Below are 12,278 nucleotides of genomic sequence, written 5' to 3'. Positions count from 1 at the left end.
TTGTTACCCTGGTAATAGGTCTCTTCCTATGAGTTGGATTAACTCTGGCCATCAACTGGCTACTCCGGGATCAGGGCCTACAAATGTTATGATGCCTCCACGAAGCTTCTTTTTCTCCTAGTTCAAAACAAAAAAAAAAAAAAAAAAAAGAAGGACATAGTATAACCATTGGCGTTTAAAATTGAAATAAAATAGTAATTTATTTATTTTTTTTTTTAAAGTTTGAGATTTTTGACAATTACAGAGGCCTCCTCTATAGTTTAATAATTATATAAACCTTCCTTACTTTTCTGACATTGTCAAGATTCTCTCCTCCCATTAATTTAGCCCAAACAATATCAACTTGGTTGTGCAAATGACCATAATACCCTTTAAGTGTAATTTACCTATATGTTAAATTAACGTTTTATTTCTCACATTTTTTTTTTTTTTTGTATTTCCTTGACTTTATATTTTTTTTCCGCTCTAAGTTTTGAAACTTTTATAAGTTTAAAAAAAAATCAACCATTAATGAAATTAAGAAAGAATATACATGTTTCTTGTTTGAATTAATTTTGAAATTTAATTTATTAAAAATAATTTAAATGAAAGAAACAAAGATGGAGATATAGATTTTGGATGTAATAAATAACAAATTATTTTCAAATAATTTATTTCTTCAAGTAAAATTCGATTTTAATTACAAGTATGAAATGACAAATATAAGGATTTTATTATTCTTAAATAATTTCTTTATCTTTCATTCATATCAATTAATTTTAATTTATTGTAACGTGATTAGATATTTTTTCACTTTTATGTATATTTTTAAAAATTTTATTATTAAGGTGAGAAATATTGACTCATTGTTTTTAATATCCATCGATTGAAAATTGAAAGACTCAATGATGAAAATTAAAATTTGAGAATAATATAGGATTGTGATTAAGACCGAATTGTGCAACATTGATGCCGTTAATTAGGATCTCTTAACTTTACTTACTTGTCAAACTGTATATTTTATGTGTGTTTAATATCAATCAGGTTGTACATAGTCGGAGTATAAAATGGGCAAAAAGACAGAATTTGAAAAGAAAACAGATTCCCGCACGTGCGTTGACTTTTCTGGGAAAACAGGCCCGATGTTTTAAACTTGTTTGCAAGACATCAGAAGTATAAATAGGCAAGAAAAGGGCTAGATTAGGGTTCTGAAATTGTTTTTTTTCCAAGGAAAGAGAGACTAGGGTTCCAAGAGGTGATTTTCTCCAAAGAGCTTAAATGACACTTCCATGGGGTCTTCTTCCTCTTCTCACTCCTCTATGAGTGGCTAGTCTTCTTTTCTAGGGTTTTGATAAAACCTTAGCCATGTAATTAGATTTTTCTTTTTGATTTTCAATTATGTAAAGGTTTGAACAATTGTATGGTGTTATAGAAGTTTTATATATATATATATATATATATATATATTTTCCATTATTTCTTCAAATATTCGGCTTTTTGTGATTGTTGAATGTTTTTCATACAAGAATTTTCTATTCTTTCACATTCAAGGTATGAGACGGACCATACTACAAGGGACGAGTCGTGTCACTACCCTAGTTTAGAGTGAACGATTCGTACTACTTGAGATGGTTCGTGCTTGTACATTGAACGTAATGCTTTTCTTGTTAAATGCTTTAAACTTGTAGTTGCAAAGCATTACCCTGTTCGAACCATAACATAATTGATTTCAATTGGAAACCCTATTTACGTGACTAGTGGTGGACTCTTTGCCCTAGGTTTTTCCCCAAATCAGTAAATCCAATTTTATTTATAATTGATAATTTAATTACTTAGTTTAATTTATTTGTTATTAAATTAGGTTATGAACAATCAATCTTTTCATCAAAATTAATTTAGGTATTTAATAATTAAATTAGTTTAATTTCACAATTGTCCCTGTGGATCGATACCTGGACTTGCCATTATTCTAAAAGAATTTGGTGTAGTTTTGTGTTTAATTTTGGTGTGTGCAACGACCCATCAAATTTCGTAATCAAATAATTATCACCGTTACCACCAGAATATTGCCGCCAAAAGGTTTTCAAAGTTTTGAGGGTGAGTAGGTTTTGAAGGTGGGATGTGGGGAAGATGGATGGGTGATGGTGGAGGTGGGTGCTCTCATAAATCCTAATTCATGATGTAGTGGGTAAGTAGGTTTAATTGTGAGATGGAGTGTCTCAAAATTAATAATGTCCTTTGTAGTAATTTTATTTAACGTTATTATTGTAATTAAAAAAAAGTTAAAAATTGGGGGGACTAAAATAATTTATGGAATACTAATAGCAGCACTCTTTAAAATATATATATATATATATTGATAAATTAATAACAATATATATATATATATATATATTCTTATTTTTTGCTTGTACCTATACAAATTTGTTGTAAATATAAACACTATAAATTTTTATTTTTTTTTACCCATGGAATTCATTGAAAATATTAAATCCAATTTTAAATTATTATATTAGTAAGTAAATCAATTTTAATTTTTTTTTCACAATAATTATAATGTTATATTTCCTGAGCAGTTTCATATGATTTTTATAGTTAATATAAATCATAATCATTGAGATTGATATAAATCATAATGATTGAAATAAATTTTGAAGACTTTCAATTGTTAACATTATTAATTTATTCACACTTTTTCCTAACATATAAATTGAATTGTAAAATTTGATTAGTTTCAACTTAAGAAAAAATTATTTTTCCAGATGCAGTTGTAACTGATATGGTTAAACAATATTTTATAAATAATTTATACATTTGGCAAACAACCATCTATTATTGTTAAATAATTCATTTAAAAAAATTATAAGCCTTCATTTTTAAACTACTAATACTGTAATGTAGTGTTTGGTTTACTAAAATGAAATTGAATTAAATGTATTAGTTATTCCTTAGTGTTTGTATAGACTGACTATTCTCTCACAATAGTGAATGACAATTTCATTGTAATATTGTTTAGTAAATTAAGCGTGAGAATAAATATTGTGATAGAATGATTATTCCATTCAACTTTATTTTCAATAAACTAAACATAACTTAAAATCGACATTATTTTGACGCTCTATTTTTTTAGACAAAATTCAAGGCTAGAGGTGGTGGCCTTCCCTGTCTTACCTCAAGGCCAAGCCTGAACTTTTTGTATCACTATAATAAATAAAATTTTAGAGATAAAGATTTAATGACAAATTTACTTTTTAGATTGAAATACTTTAGTGGTCAAAAGTGTGATTGTTGTATTTTTAGTATCAAAATTAGATATTTAATAATGAATTACTATCATTTTAGAACAAAATTTTGATATCAAAACGAAAACCTTTTGGTAAGAAATTGTTTCGCCCCTACTATACATTTTATTAGCTTCTTTTTTTTAAATCATTGCTAAAGATTATTTTTTGACTTTCTGAAATGGCCTTTTCATGACGACTGAGAATTGGTCTTCTAAAATTTTTTGAAACAAAATTCACTTTTAGGTAAGAAGTTTTGTTTACTAAAATCTTTATATGTTTAGTATGTTGGTGTAGAGACAAATTCTGTTAGTGTATTCAGCTCCCATAGTTGGAAGTCTATAGCATCTTAAACAGAAATATAAAAAAATATATTTTAATTTCAAAAATGTCACTGTTAAGTTTTAAAATGAACAAATTACAAATAGGTGAAATAGTCATAAAATAATTACATTATAGATAAAAATCTTCTTTTTGTGTAACTCTAAAAATTCTATAAAAAAATAATTATCCTATAAAAAAATAATTTTTAGAGTAGACAAATGAATAGAACAATTAAAAGGGGGGAATGCCAAGAAAAGTGTACTAATGCTCTTCACTAGTGGGTGGGTTTTTTTAAAAACAAAACTGGGTAGTGGGTGGGTTGATGTTTGGTGTTTGTAGATTACGTGTACTTCACGAGATTTACCAGCTAAAAACCCGCTCACACACACATGCATTAAGAGAATAAATAAATAGAAATTCATCAAAAAGACACACATCACAATATAAATTTGGCTTTTTCAAGCTAATTATTATTATATATTTTTATTTATTAAGTATTTCTTGCCCAATTCTCAACCAATGCTTTAACGATTTTGTTTTCCCTTTTTCAGAATTTCTTCCCCATGTGAAATGTTTTCAACTTGGATAACAACATTGACTAATTTGTTTCTTTGCACACATTTGAAATAATGTGCAAATTTAGTGAACCTAATCAATTTTTCCAACTATTGCATGGTTATAGAATGCTTGAGAAAATAATACACCAAGGCAAATCTCAATAGTTAAAATTAAATATGTTTGATAATTACAATTTAAGTATTTCTTTTAAAAGAAGTATGTTACATAAAAAGAGATAACTTAAATTTTAAGTGACATTTTTAATGTTGAATACCAAACTTTTAATTGCTTATGTGTATGTAATGCAACCGTTAAATTGTACTACTATCACCCCACTTATGTTATCACCACCACATTGTCACCGTCATTGTCAAAACTTTTTGCCGACAAATTTTTTTGGCCGGTGGCTTTGTCATTGAAAGATTGTCAAGGGAAGTAATTGGCGACTAAAAAAGATTTAGTTGCTAAAAGCATACAATTGGCGACTAATAGTTTAGTCGCCAAAAGATTTCTATTAAATTTAACATGACATTTTCACTGACTAATATTTTTTGTCGCCAAAACTTAAATTGTTTAGCTACTAATATTTTAGTCGCCTGAGGTATTATATTTGCTCTTTTGGCTACTAATAGTTTAGTCGCCAAAAACTTTTTTCAGCGACTAATATTTTGTGTCGCCAAAACTTAAATTGTTTAACTATTAAAATTTTAGTCGCCCAAGGTATAATATTTTCTACTTTGGCTGCTAATAGTTTAGTCACCAAAAGTGTTTTTCTTTCTTTCTTTCTTTCTTTTTTGTTTTTGTTTTTGGCTACTAAATCATTAGTCCCCAAAACACTTGTTTTCATTTAATTCTTTTTTGGGTGAATTACACTAATAGTCCCTATAGTTTGGGGCTTGTGTCACTTTGGTTCCTGACTTTTCAATTATGACACATTTGACCCTGAATTTTGAATCTTGTTCCAAATAAGGACAATTGAAGATATCATTAGATTTTTCAAGGGCAAAATCGTCAATTTGATAAAATTTAAACTAATTTGACAAAAATAAATGTCAACCAAATATTTTTAAATTTTTAAAAATTGTTTCTACCCGCTAAAAATAAAATTATGTAAAATTGATAAATCTTTTAGACATTTATTTATTTATTTATTGTGTGTTTGATGATGATCATGTAAAATTAATTTTTAAAAATTAATCATGTAATTTTTATTAATTTTTATCAATTTTACTTAATTTTATCATTGGTGGATAAAAATAATTTTTTAAAAAGTAAAAATATTTGTTCTTGAAATTAGTTTATATTTTATTAAATTGACGATTTTATTAAATTATTTTATATTTTTGTCAAATTAGTTTATATTTTATTAGTTTATATTTTTGTCAAATTAGTTTATATTTTATTAAATTGACGATTTTGCTCTTGAAATTAAACAATGGTATCTTCAATTGTCTTTATTTGGAACAAGATTCAAAATTCAGGATCAAATGTGTCACAATTGAAAAGTCAGGGACCAAAGTTACACGAGTCCCAAACTATAGGGACTGTTAGTGTAATTTGCCCTTCTTTTTTTAGCTACTAAGGGATTGTTTGAGAAGTGCTAAATTAGTATACTTTTTAACTTTTTATGAAAAAAAGTAAAATATGGGTTGGGTTTGAATTGATGTGGTAGAGAGGTGATATGATTCAAATAAGATGATTGTGATTCAAATAGAATAATGTGCTAAAATACTATGTGTTATTTTAGCACATACCAAACAAGCACTAACTATTTAGTCGCTAAAGATATTTACTCTATTTTTTGCTACCAATTGTTTAAAGCATCTCCAATGGCGTTTGCTAAAATAGCATTACTATTGGCAATAAATAGTGATTTTGCCAAATGTAGCAATGGTGCTCCAATGGTCATTTGCTATTTTATCAGATTTCAACCAATTTTCCTTCAAAGTTTGTAGGTATTGTTTGGATATAAATTTTTTAGTGATTTTTTTTTAGTTTATTTTTTGTCTTTTGTGACATTTTTTTAACTGTTTCAAAAAAAAAATTATAAATTTATATTATTCCCGACTAGACAATTATAAAAAAAATTTAAAAATTGAAAAAAAAATTAAATATTAAAAAATATATCACCAAAAAAAAAAAAACAAACAAATTTATCAGAATACAGGGAACAAATTTAAATATAATTCCACTACATTACATTAGGCTTAATTTTTTCTTTTAAGGCACACGGAGCCCAACGGCTCTTTTTATTTACAAGACAAAATCATCATCGCCCACGTACCCCAAACCAATGGTTGAGATTAATTATCTAGAATCATCCTTCCAAGACAACACACAGTTATCTCTTTCTCATCTTCATTTTCATCAAAGTAGGCTGAGCATCTCTCTCTCTCTCTCTCTCTCTCTCTCTCTGAAGACAACACATTTATATCTCTCTCTCTCTCTCTGTTGGAATCGTCTTGTTCTTTTTGATCAAGCTGTTTGTTGATTTCGAAATATCCATATCTCCATCTTTCTATTTCTTCCTGGAATCATCCTTTCAAGACACATTTATGTCTCTCCCTCTCTTTGAAGACAACACATTTATACCATTTTTCCTTCTTTCTTCCTTGGATTGGAAATATCCATATCTCCATCTTTATCAAACCCATTCACCCTCTTTCTCTTTCTTTAGATCTCATCTCACCATCATCAAACCCATTTCTCTATTACATTTTCTTGGAGACATACCAATTTCATTTCCCCTCTCTCTGATATGTGTTTGTTTTAGACCAAATTAGGTGAAAAAATACAACAGACCCACAGATCTTTTATGAGATTTTCAAATATTGAAACTCAGTGCAAAACCCAGGAATTGGTTGAGATGAACAAGTTCGCCGAAATCATACTAGAATCTAGGTATTTATCTTATAAATTCAAACTAGACTGCTTCAAAAATTTATATAAATTTGTGAAATTTGTGTTGACTGATAATTCTGAAATTTGTTATTGACTGATTGTTCCAAATATTTGTGAAATTTGTGAAACAAATTCTTGACTGATCATTCTGAAATTTGTGTTTGGGAAATGCAGAAATTGGTGAAATTTATTATGAGAAAAAAAATTTGAAGGAACAGATGCTATAATAAATAAATGAATTATGTTTGACAAAAAAAATATTAGTGAATTTCGTTTAAAAAAAGACCATCAAACATTTTGGGATGTTTTTCTGGAAGAGGATGAACTCAGCTTTGGAGCCAAAATCAATTATTTTTGATAATGTGGCATGTTTGGCAAATGTCGTTTCTGTTGTCAAATTTGACAACAAAAATGGCATCTACTATATTTAGCAGGAGAAATAGCGAGCCATTGGAGACTCTTTTTTTTTTTCACTCTTGCCAAATTATAACTTTGGCAGCTCCTTTGGCAGTACCATTGGAGATGCTCTTAGTTGCCAAAAAAAAGAGAGCGAAAAGTGTGAGACATAACAGTGTATATTGTATGTGTGAGAGAGACAGAACAGAGAGTGTATATATATCGGTCGCCAAAAATAATTTAAAACCCTCTAAAATAAATTTATTCAACCTTTAGCGACTAAAATAATTTTTTTGTCGCCAAATAGTAATAAATAGTGACTAAATATTTTTGCATCCAAAGATTGAGTAATAGTGACTAATATATTGGTAGCCAAAAGTATCATTTGGCTACTATTTTTTTTTTTCACCGGCAAAAATTAAATATATGGCGACTAAATTGTTAAGTCACCAAAAGGTGTAAAATTGTCCATATTATTTGGTGAATAAAATACCTTTTTGTCAGCAAATAACTGTATACGACGACTAAACCTATAATAGTAGCGTTAAAAAAAAAAATTTGGTGACTAATTTTTTTTTAGTCGCCTATTACTATATATTTAGTGACAAAAAAAAAAGATTTTGTCGCCAAAAAACAATATATCTCGACAAAAATAAAATGGTAGCTAAATCGTGAACCTTTGGTGACTAAAAAAAAAATTAGTCACCAAGATGTATATTTTTTGCAACTAGATTTGTTTTGGTCTCCAAATGTGTATTTTGTTGTAGTGACTATCACCACCATTACCACTACCCTTTCAGTTGCACCATCATCGTCTCCACCATTATCCCACCACCATAACCGCCACCATTATCATAAGCACCAACTCACGCTCACCCTAACGCCATAGTTATTAGCAACCACATAATCACCATCATTATTGTCATTGATGCCACCATTATTGTTGTTGCTGCCATCACCTCTCCGTTATACCATTTTCACCTGTACTCTACCACCAACATTGTGACATTAACGCTACCACTGTTGCCATCATCACCACTACTACCTTTGCTCTCTACATCACAACTACCACCATCGCCACCACACTACTACCAATTGTCACATCACTACCAACTCAACACCAAAATATAAAGAATGAAAGAGAAAATTTTAAAAAAATTAATTTTTTTAAATTTTTTTTTAACTTATTGTACAATATCCACAACTTGATTCAATTGAACATTTAAATATTAATACATACCCAACAATTTTTAGGTTAAAAAAAATTCGATATTTAAATTTTTTTTTTTTTAGCTCAAAAGTTAGAATTTAAACTAATAACAAACCAGGTCTTAATTTTATTATCTGTTTTGGGTGTGTTTGATTGGACGGACTGGAATCCATCGGACTTGAATCCTAAGATTGTGAATCCCCCGGACTATGTGATTGAATTGGATATCTATCCTGTGTTTGTTTTCTCATAGAATTAGATGTCTAGAAATGATTATTTTTACTGAATCCAATGTTTTGTTGGACGGGCTGGATAGAATAAATGAGCAAAAGACTATTTTACCCTTTTTCAATTATTTACTAAACATATCTTTAATATTTTAATTATTTTTAGCTAGATTAAATAAAAAAAATTACACAATTAAATAAATTTATTTTTAAAAAATTAAATAAATAAAATATCAATAAAAATATATGTTATTTTTTAAATAAAATTTTAAATAAATTTGTTTTTAAAAATAATAATAATTAAACAATGAAATTAAATAAAACATCTGTTACCCAAAAAGCAACCTAAGAGGGGGTGAATTAGGTTTCTACAAATTAAAATTAATAATACCCCAATAAAATTAACTACTAGTACAACAAATTATTAACAAGCACAATGATGAACTAACTGGTAAATGATCAAGCAAAATAACAATGAAGTATAACTAATATACAGGGTAAATTAAATGATTAACATATGAATATTATATAGCTATAGCAGTAGTAGGAAAGTAAAGAGATTAAAGAAGAGAAGAAAATTTGATTTATAGTGGTTCGGCTTTAACCAAGCCTACATCCGCTTCTCAAGTTTCACTTGAGATTTTTTACTATCTTCTAGCTTCACAGGGGTGCTAGCAACCTCTTTACAAATGAAGCAATTCTCTACGGATTTTACACAAACTTCACAAGCTCAAACCCTTACAAATCTTAGGTGATTCACAATCACTCTCAAGATTTCAAGAAAACAGTATTTGCAACACTTTTCCAAGATTAAATGGTATTTTTACTTTCAAAGAAAGCTTACAATAAATATCTCTCAAAGATAGATATATAAAATGAAACTTTGATTTTTCTGTAATTCTCACACAAGAAAGATGAGCTTAATGCTATAAGGCTCAGTGTATAATTTCTGAGAGAGGATGTAAACAAAAATTGAAGAACACTCCTCAGAGAAATTTTCAGAGAATAAATGTGAGTGATTGTAGATCAAAGAATATTTTCTAGCTTTTTGTATCTTATTTACATTAGAGGCTTTGGTATATATAATGAAAATTATAGCCGTTTATAGCCGTTGTATTCATTTGAATTTATAGTCGTTTATAGCCGTTATAGTCATTTGAATTTATAACCGTTTATAGCCGTTGTACTTCCATCATTACCAATTTGAATATCTTCCACTCCATCATTACAAATTTTAATATCTTCCACTTGAACCTTTTGAACCTTTATAGTCGTTTATAACCATTGTACATCCATCATTACTAATTTGAATATCTTCTACTTGAACCTTTTGGCCTGCTGCTGTGCTAGACTGTTTGAACCTTTGTTTTGGGCTGTTTGAACTCTTGATTTAATCAAATATTAAATACATTCTAACAACATTTAGGATAAAGGTTTAAGTGAGAAATAATGAGACAAAATAAATTTTGATTCTATTTTTCTCTTTCAAATAAATCATCAAAATAAATTTTGGATTCTATTTTTCTCTTTCAAATAAATTAAAACATAATTAAATAAATCATCAAAATAAATAAGTATAACAACATCTATTAAAATTTAAGTAATGAAATTAAATAAAATATAAACAAAATTTTAAAATAAAACATTAATAAAATATCTATAAAAAATTATTTTTAAAAAATAAATAAAACATTAATAAAAAGTTAAACAAAATAATTTTATTTTTAAATTGAGATATTTAAATTTTATTGAATTTTACTAAATATAATACATAATTAAATAATATAGGGTCAAAATGGTCATTTCACCACCTAATCCAAACAGTAAATAGTCCTTCCAAAATTGTCCCGCACCCCCTCTCCCCCAGGATAGTATAATCCCCCATATGGGGGATAAGGAGTCCAGCCAGACTCCATGTCTAGCGGATTAAAAATAAAATAAACGGCGGATTAGATGCTTTTCTCGAATTACAATCTGCACAGTAAATAGTCCTCCCTTTATCCCCTTAATCAAACACACCCTTTGGTATTGATTGTACAAGCACCTTGATTTAAATTTGATTATGCTGTTTGAGGCAAACTAACGAAGCAACCAAAAATGTCTAGAATGAGCTTTTGATAAGGATAGATTTTATCATTAATTCCACATCCACTGAGATCTCCATTTGATGACTTTTTTTCATATTAAGCAATAAGAATGTGGAGAATTATGATACATTCATACAATCCATTGCTTTTTTTTTATCATAAACTATTTTTATTTTTATATTTTATTTTTCTCTCAAAAGTGAACATTCTAGAACACTAGTTATGTAAAAATCAATTACGCAACTGTAATGCCTCTTGCCCCTCTTGGGCAATACATCATGATTATCTTTTCGACTATCTATCCTAATTTATCATAATTTTGTTCATAAATAGGAAGGGATGAGATTCTTTTCAGTTCTGAAAAAGTTATCAAAATATAATTCATTCCATGAACCTAACTGGATGCTCATCCGCAAATTAGACTGCGGAAATGATCAAGGATGGATTCAAAATTTTCATATAGGCAGCGAACATATATATATTAACAAAATTTTTAAAAAGAAAGTATGAATTATGGTATCAATTTTTATTAGTTTAAAAAGTGAAAATAAGATGAAAATATATATAAATAGCATATTTTTTTATCCATAATTAGTTACAAAAAATAACAACTATAAAACAATCTATATATTTTAGTGATACATCTTGAATTGTTGTACTCAACATTAGTTCATGTCAATGATTAAATCGCTTTTAAAATTTTGTACAATATATTTCTCAATAAACGTGATTAAGTAATTAGTTAATACCTTATTCGATTCTTTAAAAACTTGAACTTGTAATTAAGCAATAATTATAACAAATAATTCTTTTTATTATTTTTGTCTCTTTTTTTTTTTTAATATTATATTTTGATCCTATGCTTCACATATATAGAGTGACAATCACTTAGAATTTTTCTAAAATAAAGAGAAACGTAGAGGAAACGACACTACTAGAAAACAGGGTTTTTGAGTCGGCAGCATGCTTTTGCAAATAGCGTATTTGCCGACTCAAAAACTTTTTGCGACGGCAACTCAAGAGACGAAAATGGTGGGGTCGCAAAAAGTTTTTGAGTCGGCAATCTGCCGACGCAAAAATTTAACCCACAATTTTCTCATTGAGGCTCCCAAGTTTCGAACACACTCCATTTGGACGATTTGACCCGAAGTCACCGCTCTAAGTCCACTTGACCACCATACCACTTTCAAATATTAAATGAGATATATATTATTTATAATATATACACTTAATATTAATATAAAAGTATATGTATAAATAAATATATTTATTAAATATAATCAAGTAAATATATATATATATATATCTTGGCTAC

The sequence above is a fragment of the Camellia sinensis genome, chromosome 2 (assembly GCF_055761805.1).
Source record: "Camellia sinensis isolate YWXY chromosome 2, ASM5576180v1, whole genome shotgun sequence".
NCBI lineage: Eukaryota > Viridiplantae > Streptophyta > Magnoliopsida > Ericales > Theaceae > Camellia > Camellia sinensis.
The sequence above is the reverse complement of the archived record's forward strand: the minus strand, read 5'-3'. Positions refer to the sequence as shown.